This window comes from Camelus bactrianus, chromosome 7, assembly GCF_048773025.1.
Source record: "Camelus bactrianus isolate YW-2024 breed Bactrian camel chromosome 7, ASM4877302v1, whole genome shotgun sequence".
NCBI classification, from domain to species: domain Eukaryota; kingdom Metazoa; phylum Chordata; class Mammalia; order Artiodactyla; family Camelidae; genus Camelus; species Camelus bactrianus.
Window position 1 is genome coordinate 9,797,437 of NC_133545.1, and position 13,060 is coordinate 9,810,496.

General features: G+C 37.4%; 1 pseudogene; it reads right to left on the reverse strand.

Annotated features, from left to right (window-relative positions):
* Nucleotides 1-8,078: 8,078 nt before the first annotated feature.
* Nucleotides 8,079-11,041, reverse strand: LOC105071418 (olfactory receptor 2A2-like; annotated as a pseudogene).
* Nucleotides 11,042-13,060: the final 2,019 nt, after the last annotated feature.

Here is a 13,060-nt window from a genome sequence, read left to right on the forward strand (position 1 = left end):
ATGACAGAGGAAACGGAGTTAATGTCCATGGTTTAAGAGAAGTCTTTAAAAATAGATTTGGGTTAACTTGTGATACCTTTCTGCAGTATAAAAAAATGTTCAGAAACACTTCCAGTGATTTTTTGTGTTTTTTAATGAATGTTTAAAGACTTTATTTGATAACCCTGAAATACATATATACACACACAGAAACACACACACACACACACATATATATGTTTCCTTTCTTGTTAATGTTTTAAACAAAGGCTAAACTTTCAAAATAATTATGTTGTCACATATTAATCAAATACATAGTTTTTGGTTCATTCCGTGAGCTAACTCATATTGTTCAAATAAATTCTGCTTTTCTTTGCTTATATTAGAGTTATTTCTGTTTTTTCAAAAACTATGACCCTTAACTGACATACATGCCCAAGTCCTTAAGCTGCAATACATCTAATCTCAAGTTGGAAGCGTTCACTTAAGGACAGGGTATACTAAGGGGAGACACGCCATTGCTCAAATACACCATTAGCCGTGAGCCTCTCACCTGCCTGTCGAAACACACTTTCCACTCCAACATCTATTGCCACCTCCACAAATAATATTGCACAAAATCTCTTCTTGTTCAAGTGCAGACTTATATCCAGCCTAAAATCTATTTCTTCGTATATAATTTTTCACAATATTCAGATGAACATTTATATGAATGACTGAATAGATTTGTACTGTGTTATCTAAACATAAAAAGAGAATCAATAACTGTTAGATTTTGACTTTATATTGATAAACACTCTAGAAATACCTAGTTGTAGACACTGTTTCTGCAGGTGATTAGGAAGATGCTGCAAAAGAGGTCTTTAAATTCTTTGAGAGACTGAACTAAATCATCTTACTCTGTGAGTTCCCAATTTAAATATAAGTATAAGCATGATATTGCTGTTCTTGCTTAAATTTTATTCCCCTCTTTCATATAAGATCATCTTGTCTTAGAGTACAAATGACAAACAACTCTCAATTTAAATGACTGTAAAATTATAAACCCATTTAAAAATCATTCCATTTGTATTATTTCTCCCCTATTATTTGTCCAGTGATAAGTGTCATGTCCAGAAAGTTGAAAATAAAATAATTTGGTATTTATTAATTCCTATTATGTACCTACCAGTGTTCTGAGAGTGGAGATATCAATGATAGGAACTCTGAGTTCATACTCACTGCTCAGACTCTGACCTCACAATACTGCACATAAATAAATATCTGTACGCTTCTCCTATAACTCTGAATATTCTACCTTATATATTTTGACATTTGATTTCCCTCTACACATATTTTAAGCCTAGATTTTTTATAGTTGTACTAGTCATTTTTTGTTTAATGTTAAATGTTTACCAGAAAGTTACACACACTTGTTTCCTTACCTTAAAAATAGGCACCAGTCAAGAATAACCATTCACATATTGATTATACTAATACACAAATACATTAATAGTATATTTTACTCAGCCTATTATTTAAACTATCAATGAGCAAAACTTGAGCATCAGTAAAAATTTACTTATGCAATATATTGAAGAGTGACAGCAAAAGTTAACAGGCAACGAAAATGATGTTAAAATACATTTGATTAGAATTCACAAAGACAATTAAGAAGCTTGTGTGTCTAGAGATGATTGTTGTACAAATATTCATGGAGAAGAGGCAAACATACCTGGTGTGGCTAGATATACCGATGGTACTGGAAGACTTGCTGCTCATCTGAGACCTTTGAGGAAGGATCTTGTCTTCATACTGCCTATGAGAAGAGAAGGCTTTATTCCTTTATTATCTCCACAGAGCACCCTCCCAGTTGTCATGAGTGCTTTGTAGGGCATGAGACAATAAGTCTTACCTACACCAGCAGGCTCCCTCTAGAGACACGAAGAAGCCACGCGCTGTTAACGCTTCCAAGACTGACGAGGATTGGCTGTCTGTATTTCTGTCCCTGAGGAAACCAGAGGAACAGCAAGATCTGTGGATGTCACGATAAGAACAGGTAGTAACTTCCTAACTAAAAGGATACACACGTATTAAGTCATACCCTGGGTACCCCGTGAATATTACAGATACCCAAATACATGAATTTGGTACAGTTATGTGAATTTTTATGTTGTTCCAGCTCCCAAACATTCAGGAGGCACTTAAGAGATGCAGAGATTCAAGTATGGTTATTGCTTGACAGTGAAATAGAAACTTGACATTAATTCCCGAAGCCATATTTCTTTTAGTGTACATAGTGGGGTTTCCCTGAAGCTTGCAGAAGAACAAACTTGTATTCAAAGGTCTTAACCATTAGATCTTTTTCGATAGCCACTCAGAACCTACATCCTTGGGCAGAGATCTGGAAATGTGTGGGTATCCATGTTACGGGTTCATGTTGGACATCCCCTACAGCTTGTTGACCTGTCTGGAAGATGAACGAATAAGGCACAAGGGCTGAGAAAAGCTTACTTTAGGAAAATTTCACTTTTTGGTAATTTCTGGTCTTGCTCTCATGGGAAAGACAGAGCTCTGTAAAAGCAAGTGGCCACCTCCTGTCCTCTTCATCCTTACTGTGGGGCTGGATATACGTACTTCCCCTATCAGAGTAGGCATGTACACTGTCACAGTAAACACTGAGGGGCAGCATTCCAGTTCTACAGGGTGTTATCAACAATCCAGTGCCTAAGTCTGTGTGTCAGCATACAACTTCTATCAGGTCTACAATTTCTGAGCAATACGGTACGTGTTGGAACTAGTAAATCCTTTGGTCATTTACCCCTTGTCACTTCCTTTGCTGTGAAATGGTTCTACCGGACTGAGTTGATATTATGTGGGAAATTATATTAGAACTCAGATACACTAATAGCCCTTCAATAGAGGTACTGATCAAGATTAAAAAAGGGAAATTCACACTTGTGATGTATATCATCTGCGATCACAATGAATCATTGCCCTATATAGGGCAGAAGGAACCAGCATGCCACCAACTGACTTACTGGTTTCCTCAAGAGGAAGGTTCCACACTGAGGGCCCGGTACTGGCCCCCCAGATGCTTGGCACAGTTGAGCAGCCTTGGTGAGGGGCAGCCTGTGCTACTGGATTCATGCAAAGCCCCCATCTCTGTTGCCATGCCTACTGCCTGGTGGGCTCACTGTGCAATCACTGGGGTGGCTGAAAGCAGAAGCTGGCTGTCATCTACTGACTGAGTCATCCTGTACCTGATCGGTTAATGCCTCTTCTGCAGTGATGTCTCTCGTTGGCATGAACGTGGGGCATGCAGATTCACATACCTTGTGCTTCGTTCCATGTCTCTTCCCCACACTGCCATTCACCCAGTACTCCAGCTGTGCTCCTTCCAGGCCCATGACCAACCAGTCAACCCATCTGAAAATTTCCAGGAGTTCATGAATATTCTTACTTTAGGCAACTTCTCTCTCCACAAAGTAGATAACCAGGTGAATGGCTAGCCATGGGCAGTGAGAAGTTTACCCTCATCAGATACCTTTAAGACTTCCCACCTGAGTGGCAGCTATGTTGTACCAAGTCTTCCTTGCATTAGGCCTCTCTTTTTTCCTAAACTGTCAACTGGCTGTAGGAAATTGGAAATTTTATATACATAGATATAGATACACAGAGACACAGATACATATACACAGACATACATACATACATAAATTAGAGGGAGGCATCAGTGACACAGGTCTATGGGGATCCGGGCCAACTGTTCATCCAGCTTGCTTTTATCTTCTGCACCTGCTCTTGTCCTAAGTTACATCACATCCATGATATGATGCATGGATGCTGTGATCAGTCAGTCTTTTTTCATTTGGTGGGTCTGATAGCATCTTCAATTCAAGACAAGCAACTTTGGATTGACAGTTACTTGATACTCTTTGATTAGCCTCTACCAAGTCTCAGAGGCATGTGAGGAATGGTGATTTGAAAGGTGTACTGCCTTCTGCTGTAGATGGAAAAGCCTTGATGCTAAATCCGTGCGGCCTGTCCCATGATTCACCTATTGTGGCTTACCAGAGACATATTTATCATGTGGTCTGCTGGTTAAAAGGCCTAAGTGCTAGAGCTATAAATGATAAGCATACAGTTCAATGAATTTTTATATATTAATACACTGTGTATGCACCATCCAGACCAAAGTATAGAGTATCTCCATCATAACAGAAAATTCCTGACCCCTACACTGCTTGAAATCACTTTCCTACTCTGAGGTAACCGCTATTCTGACTTCTGTCACGCAGATTAGTTTTACCTGTTATTGAACCTGACATAAATAAATTACACAGTAGGGGTGCTTTTGTGCCTGGTTTCTTTGGCCCAGTGTAATGTTTTTGAGATTCGTCTATGTTGTTGTGTGTATCAGTAGTTCATTCTTGTTTTATGTTGTATAATATTCAATATGAACCTTCCACAGTTTGTTTATAAATCCTACTGTTCATGGACATTTGGGTTATTTATAGCTTTTGGCTATTGTGAGCAAAGCTTCTATGAATATTCTTTTACATGTTTTAACTGGGTGTATACCCAGGAACAGAATTACTGAATCATAGGACAGACATTCATTTATTTTTAGTAGATATTGCTGCCAAACAGTTTTCCAGTGTGGTTTTATCATTTTACATTCCCATCAGCACTTGATATTAATTTTGTAACTTAAGTCATTGTGGTATTTCCTTGTGATTTTATTTATATTTTATTGGTGAGTAATTGTATTGAACACATTATCATATGTTCACAGGTCTTTTGGATTTCCTTTTGTATGAAGTGCCTGCTCAGATCTTTTGCTCAATTTTTAACTGTTTTTTTCCTTCTTATTGATTTGTAGGCAGTCTTTATAGAGTCTGTAAGTGGTTTGTTCAGTATAGATACTGAGTATATCTTTTCCCAGATTGTGGTTTGCCTCTTCATTTTCTTACTGATTCATCTGATGGAAAGAAATTCTTAATTTTAATGGAGTCGGGCTTATTAATTTTTTCATTTATGGTTAGTACTTTTGGCTTCCTGTTTAAGAAAACTTCAGCTACCCAAAGGTCATGAAACATATCCCAAGTTTTCCCCTAGAAGAGTAAGTATTTGCTTTCATGTTTAGATCTAAGATGTACCTCAAATTAACTTTGTGTATGGTGTGAGACGGGTTGAGTTTCATTTTTTCCTATAAAGATATCCAATTGCAAAAGTGAATCATTTACCCATTGAATTGTACTGGCACTTTTGTCAAAAATTTACAGACTAAATATCTGCAGATCTATTACTGTATTCTCTATTCTATTTATTTACCCTTAAACTAATACAACAGTGTCTATTATCTTGAATACTATAAATTAAGCCTTGTAATCAGAAGAATAAGGATTCCAATTTTGTTCTTCTTTCTTAAAATATTTTGATATTTAAGGTTCTTTGCATTGTTATGTAATTTTTGTATAAGAATTGTTTATAACAGTTGTTTCAACTTTAAAATTTTTATTTCATTTTAACTAAGCTTTTATCTTGATAAATAATTTTAAGTTCACATGCAATTGTAAGAAATAATACAAAGATGATTATTGTAGTATTGTCATAATGCTGTTTACTCTTTACCCAGTTTTCTCCGTTGGGAACATCTCTCAAAACTATGATGCAATATCAAAATCAGTATATTGTCAAGGTGCGTAACATTTTCATCAGCACAAGAAGCTCTCATGTTGCCTTTTCTACCCACATCTACTTCCTTCCCACTCCTACTCTGTCCTTAACTACAAATCTGTTTCTATAATATTGATTTCTATATTATCGATATTTCAAAATTGTTACTTAAATGGAATCATATAGCATGTTATGTGACCGGTCTTTTTTTCACTCACCATAATTCTCTAGAGTTTCATCCAGGTTGATGAATGTATTACTGGTCTGCTCCTTGGTATTGCTGAGCAGTATTCTACGGTATGGATGTGTCCCAGTTTGTCTAACTATTCACCTACTGATGGACAGATGGACATCTGGATTGTTTCAGTTTTGAGCTATTACAAAAAGAAGTTGTTATAAACATAAATGTACAGGGTTTTTTGGGGGGAGGATGATGTATGTGTTTGTGTAAACATAAGTCTTCGTTTTCCTGAGTTTGATTTTTGGTAATTTTAAAATTATGAATTAAATTTTCTTAATTCATATTACAGGGTTATGCAAATTATCTGTTCCTACCAGCTGAGTTGTGATAGCTTGTGTTTTTCAAGGAAGTGTACTACTTTGTATAAGTGATCAAATTTACATGTGTGATTTGTTTATAATTTCCTTTATTATCCTTTGATGTCTACAGTGATGTCGTGTTTCATTCTGATATTTTTAGGTTGTGTCTTTTCCTTTTAAGTTCTGCTACAGGTTTCTAAGTTTTGTTGATCCTTTAAAAGAACCTGCTCTTTGTTTCATTGACTTAACTATATTTTTGTTTTAAATTTTAGTGTTTTGTGTTCTTATCTTCATTAATCTCCAGCCTCTGCTTGAATTTATTTTGCTCCTCTTTTTCTAGGTTCTTGAGGTAAGGACATCTGTTATTCATTTAAGACTTTGCCTCTTTGCTAATGTACGTACTTTTCAATATGTTTCCGTCTCAGCACATTTTCATTCAGTTCAATGTATTTTCTTTATTTCCTCTGAGATTTCCCCCTTGACTTCTATATTATTTAAATGTGTATTTTTGTATTTCCAAGTAGTAGAGATTTTTCTATCTTTCTTATATTAATTTCTAGTTTGATTCCATTGTTTTTGAAGAACTTGCACCATTTGACTTTTATTTCTTTTAATTTGTTGAGTTTTTTGTTTGTTTGTTTGTTTGATGGTCTAGGATAGATCTGTCCATTCTGGCAGCTCTTCATTTTGCTGTTGTTGGGTGGAATGGTCTATAAATGACGGTTAGATACTTTGGTGATGGCACTGTTGAGTTCGTCCAAATTCTTGCTGATTTTCTCTTTAGCTGTTCTATCACTTGCTGAAATGGGGGTGCTAGTCTCTCACCATGTGTGGATTTGTCTGCATCTCCTTTCATTTCTACTAGTTTCTGCATCACATCTTTTGAAGCTCTGTTGTTTGTTAATACACATTTAAGACTGCTATGTCTTCTTGGTGGATTAAACCTTTTATTATGTAATATTTCTCTTTGTTTCTGAAATTTTTGTGGAAGTGAGGTAAATAGAAAATAAATCCGTCTTTAATTATACAAATTGCAAAACATAAATGGGAGACTAGGAGAGGGAATGTAGGTGGGAGGTAAAAATGAAAGCAGAAGTAAAGGAAGAATGGAAAGATTTCTATAACAAGTTGTGAGATGGTGGGGGTTTTTTTTGTGCAATACTAAATATTTTTCAGCTCTTGTCAGAGCACTTGAAAATTATTATCTGTCCAACAGTGAGTCTCAATCTGTTCTTCATTTGACTCATAATTGGTATTGTAGAGATACTTAGTTCTGCAATGATTATATGTATTGAGCTGTTGTTTTTAAAAATTCTTATTTATTTATTTATTTATTTTATTCGGGGAGGGGAGGGGAAGTAATTAGGCTTATTTATTCATTTCTCAGTGGAGGCACTGGGGATTGAACGCAAGACCTTGTGCATGCTAAGCACAGTGCTCTACCACTGAGCTATACCCTTCCCTTCTCTATTGAGCTACTCTTTAGCCAGAAACTTTCTCTCTGGGTGTTCATTTCCCTGAAAAATATTGCTTGTTATCAGGTGATGTGAATGCTTATGATTGAATTGGTCACTTACTGTAGTGGCATTTGTTTCAATAATTAAACAACAAAAAGAATTAAAAATAAGATATTAATCTATTTCTTGAAAAAATGTACTCTTTAGATTTTTATAGCATTATGCATAGTGATAATCCGGATGTCTCATCTCTGAACAAAAATGCTTAATGCCAGAGATGACCCTATGCATCAAAATTTTCCCTATTTTCATGTAGTATCTTGGACAATTCAACTTCTCTTACCAAACATTGCTGTTAGGTAATTTTTCTGACCTTTAGTCATCCTCCAACCATATCTCAAAGGAAAAAGGCTCTACTTAGCCCAAAGTTCTATCTACCCCTCACATGGACCTTTTCTGCAGTGCCCTCCAGGAGGCACCCTTCACCTCAGCATCCCTGAGGCTGTACATAGGGGGGTTCAGCACTGGATTGAAGTGACTGTGAAGCAGTAACAGCATTTTCTTATTTCTTTCTTTGAGGAGGGTACTGGGACCACATAGACCATCACAGCAGTGCCAAAGAAAAGCCCAACCACACGGTGGTGGGAGGAGCAGGTGAAAGAAGGATTTTCTTAAGCCCTCTCCTGACTGGATCTTCAAGATGGTCCAGAGGATGCTAGCATAGGGGATCAGCACCAAGAAAAAGGACCTAAGACAAATACATAGACAGCAAAGATGACAGTTTCATTGATCCAAGTGTCAGCACAGGCCAGTCTGAAGACAGCTAGGATTTCAAAGGAGACATGATCCACTTGCTACGACTCACAGAAGGACCACCTTAAGAGGAGAATTGCACGTGTCTGAGCCAGAATAGCTCTACATGTCTGGGAAGTGATGGTCAGGACCGAGCACACTCCCTAGCTCATGATGACAGTGTAATGTATGGGATGACAGATCACCACAAATCTTATCAAAATATATCACCACCAAAATCAGGTGCCTCTGTGTGAGCAAAAGTCAAATAAAAAACATCTATATTATGCATGAAACAAAGGAAAGGGTTCTATTCAGGGTCATCAAGTTTGCAAGCATCTTGGGGACACTGTTGGAAGCACAGGGCATGCCAATGATGAACAGGTGTGAGAGGAGGAAGTACATTGGGGTGTGCAGTCTGAGATGCAGACAGATGAGTCCAAAGATCATGCCATTCCCCAGCGGGTTGAAGGCATAACAAACATCCAGAAGAAGAACACTTCCTTCTCTGCACTGAGCTGGAATCCTATCAAGAAGAATTCTATGACCCATGTTTAGTTGCCCCCATTCATTAAAGAAAGTCTGTCAAGAACAGAAGGGTGACAGAAAGCTCAGAGCTAAAGAATTAATAAAATTGGAGTTATTTAATTCAAAAGAACTCAGAGGAAATACATGCTACTTTCTGTTATGTTTCAATTATTTTCAGTCTTAATATAGCAAATATTTCTAAACCACATTCATCTAAAAGATGAACAAAGTATTCAGCATAGTATAAAATAATATTGTGGGGTAGTAGAACGATGCAGGTAATTTAGTCCAGATCCTCTACTTCAATTTTTCTCTTTCCCTATAGAGAATCTAATTATTTCACTACTTTAACAGTATTTACATTAAGTGGTGATTTACTTTCAGCCTAAAATCTCGCAATTCTAGAACTTCAATTATTCACTTCAATACCTTTACTTACTGTTATTTCTGTATGAAAAATTTGATGACACTTGACAATTTTAGGTCACGGGTCACAGTTTCAAAAGGCTGATTCAGAGTGGAAATAAGATTCAAGTAATATTTAAGGATACGACATTCAATTTCCTACTTCCTTTTAGAAATAGAAAAATAAAATGTCATATAAATGACCAAGAAATCTGTGATCTAAAGGGAAGCATCTGAATTATTTTGATACATGAATATCTAGTCTTTGTAATGCATATATATTCACCTGCTACATATTAGAACTTTTTTAAATGATAAGAAACAAATATTATACCTATCCTTTGTTTTTCCTTTGGCAGTAACATTTATGAACCTTTTCTCAGTCAAAAATGTCCTATGACATGTATTTAACAGTTGAGTGGTTTTTTTTTCCCATATCATAGATACAATGTAACTTAGTGAATCTCATTTTCTGACAATTAGATTATGGACTATGTCCATTTTATTTGCCACAATGTGTTATGGGCCAATAAATGTACATGCATGTGTGTATGTGTGTGTGTGTGTGTGTATGTATGTGTGTGTGTGCATATATATATATATAAAAATGTATTTCCAGAAACTTGTCTGTTTCTTCTAGGTTGCCCAATTTGCTGCCATATACTTGTTCCTAGTAGTCTCTTATACTGTGTTTTTGTATTTCTGTGGTATTGATTTTAATTTCTCCTTTTTAATTTCTTATTTTGGTTATTTGAATCCTCTCCCTTTTCTTCTTGGTGAGCCTGGCTAGTGGTTTGGCACAGGGAACTATATTCAACACCTTGTAAAAGCCTATGGTAAAAATGATTATAAAAAGGAATATATATATATATATATATATATATATGTGTGTGTGTGTGTATAACTGAATCACTATACTGTACACCAGAAATTAACACAACACTGTAATTCAATTATACTTCAATTAAAAAATAATAAAATATAGCAGCCCTAAAAATTTGTGCATGTGATGTGTGTGTGTCTGCCTGTCTGTCTATCTATTTTTTTAAATTGAAAGCTTAGGATATAGTCCTAGGAATGGAATTGCTGAGGCAAAGGACACCCTTAATTTTATTGTTAAGAAAGAAGTAAAAGCAAGCAGAACAGCTAATTTAAATCTTAACCTGGGCAAGAATCCCCAGTGGGAAACATGGTTGACTGGGTGGTTGAGGCTTTGTAAACCTGAGTTCCTCCTTCCCTGGTAGTTGTCCCACCTGAGGGCACTTCTGTGATGCTGGCTCCCGCAGCTGGCTCCTTACACAGGTGGAGACCCTCCCTGGGGAATGAGTGTCCTCTTTAAACCTCCAAGTCAAATTGGGAATAATCTGCTACTGTGGGGTTATTCTTACAATTGTTGGATAAATGGTAAATAAGAAAACAACAACAACAAAAAGAAAAATAGAGACTCCTCAAACTTGAATTCAACATGTGTGGTAGAGATGAAAAGCCATGACTTCAAGGGAGGACAGTTTCGCCCTGAGTGCCAGGGGAAAGCCTCCGGCCATCAGCTCCTCAGGGCTGCCTACACTGCAGTGATGCCCCATCTCAGGTCATGTGCTTCTGGTCTGCCCACAGCCCACGACTGATTGTGGAGGGGATTGAGAGACCCCACCATTCTGGCCCAACGTGGGGAAAGTCATGGGCCATAGGTGTGTCACAGTTGGCTGTGGGGTTGAATGAGCCTCTGTTGCACTGATACTGCAGGTTTCCTGTCTCTCCCTCCCTCCTGCAAGTGTTGATCCCTAATAAGTATCCTGCATGCCAAACTCCATCCTGGTGTCCACTTCTGTAACATCCAACCTGGGACAGTCTAACAACATGCAGACCTTAATCCTCCCCTAATCACCAGCCTTGAGACCTTGTCTCAATCTACCCTCTGCCTTGATTTATCTGCCCTCGAATCTCAAAGGGTTGACCAATGTTCACAGCAGCACCGTATACAGCAGCCAAGACATGGAAGCAACCTAAATGTCCATTGACAGATGACTAGATAAAGAAGTTGTGGTATATTTATACAATGGAATACTACTCAGCGATAAAAAAGAGAGAAATAATGCCATTTGCAACACCATAAATGGACCTGGACATCATAATTCTGAGTGAAGCCAGAAAGAGAAAGAAAAATACCATATGATATCATGCATATGTGGAACCTAAAAAAAAAAAAAAAGGGCACTAATGAACTAATCTACAAAACCAAAATGGACTTGCAGACAATCTTATGGTTACCAGGGGAAAGGGGGTGGGAAGGGATAAATTTGGGAGTCTGACATTTGCAAATGATAACCACTATATATAAAAATAGATTAAAAAACAAATTTCTTCTATATAGCACAATAATCTTTAATGAAAAAAAATATTTGTGTATATATATGCATGACTGGGACACTACAGCTGTACACCAGAAATTGACACATTGTAACTGACTATACTCCAATAAAACATGAAAATAAAAAAAAATTTTTTTTTAAGAATTGACACGTGTCAGACACACCTTGTTTTAGTATCTTACTTGCTAGGTTTTTGAAGTTTTCCAAATGGCAGCTCCTTTGTATACACTCCCCTTTAATTCTACTACATGATACCCAGCTGCCACAACCCAACAGACACACCCTGAGCTCTCAATGTCTCGTAAAGCAAAATATAATTTACACTCAGACAAATTCAAATGTGGGCAAGGCAGCCCTCTATTACCTTCTAATACTTGTGTCTAATACTTGTGTATTACTTGTGTCTAATGGAACACAAGTTCTCCTGATGGATCACAGCAGAGAAACAGATGAAGATGCCTATCTGCTCATAACTGCTTTAGCCTGGAGATGATTCACTTTCCTTCTGCTCACTGTTTAGACCAAAAACAGTCATATATATTCAATAGTGAAACTATTCTGTATGATACCATGGATATATGTCACTCTACATTCGTCAAAACTGATGGAATATATAACACAAAGAGTGACCTCTAATATTAACTATAAACTTCTGTTGATAATAATATATCAATATTGGCTTCCCAATTTTAACAGATGTATGACAAATAATGCAAAATGTTAATCATATAAGAAATGGGGAAAGGACGAGGGAGTATGTGGAACTCTTTGAGCTTAGTACTCAAATTTTCTATAAACCTAAAGCTGGACTAAAAATTAAGTCCATGAGGACTCAACTCAAGGTGGCAGAGTAGGAGGATCCAGAACTCACCTCCCCAACAAACACATGAAAAATACACCTATATGTGGATCAATTCTTACTGAAAACTAGCTGGAGACCAGCAGAATGACTCCTGGACAACCAAAGTTTTAAGAAAGACCCACACAGAATCAAGCAGGAAGGGAAGAGAAACAAACATTCAGGACCTGTACCCTGGAGAGGGGAGTCAGGGGAAAAGGGAGATTACACAGGTGGAGACCCTCCCTGGGGAGTGAGCCGTCAAAGCCACATACTGGGCTCTGCCTTCCAGCAAAGGAAGACAAGCCCCTTTGGCTGGCTGGAGGACCCATGGGAAGCCTGGACTCTGTTTGTGAGGAGCATGAGTGCTTGCTGCTCCCAAGAGGCAGGGCAGAGAGGGTGGACTGAAACCACAAGGGTGTCTGAATGGCCTCCAGAGACTGTCCAGGCACCACTCAGCCTGGGTCAAGGAAACATTCCAGCACTGCCTT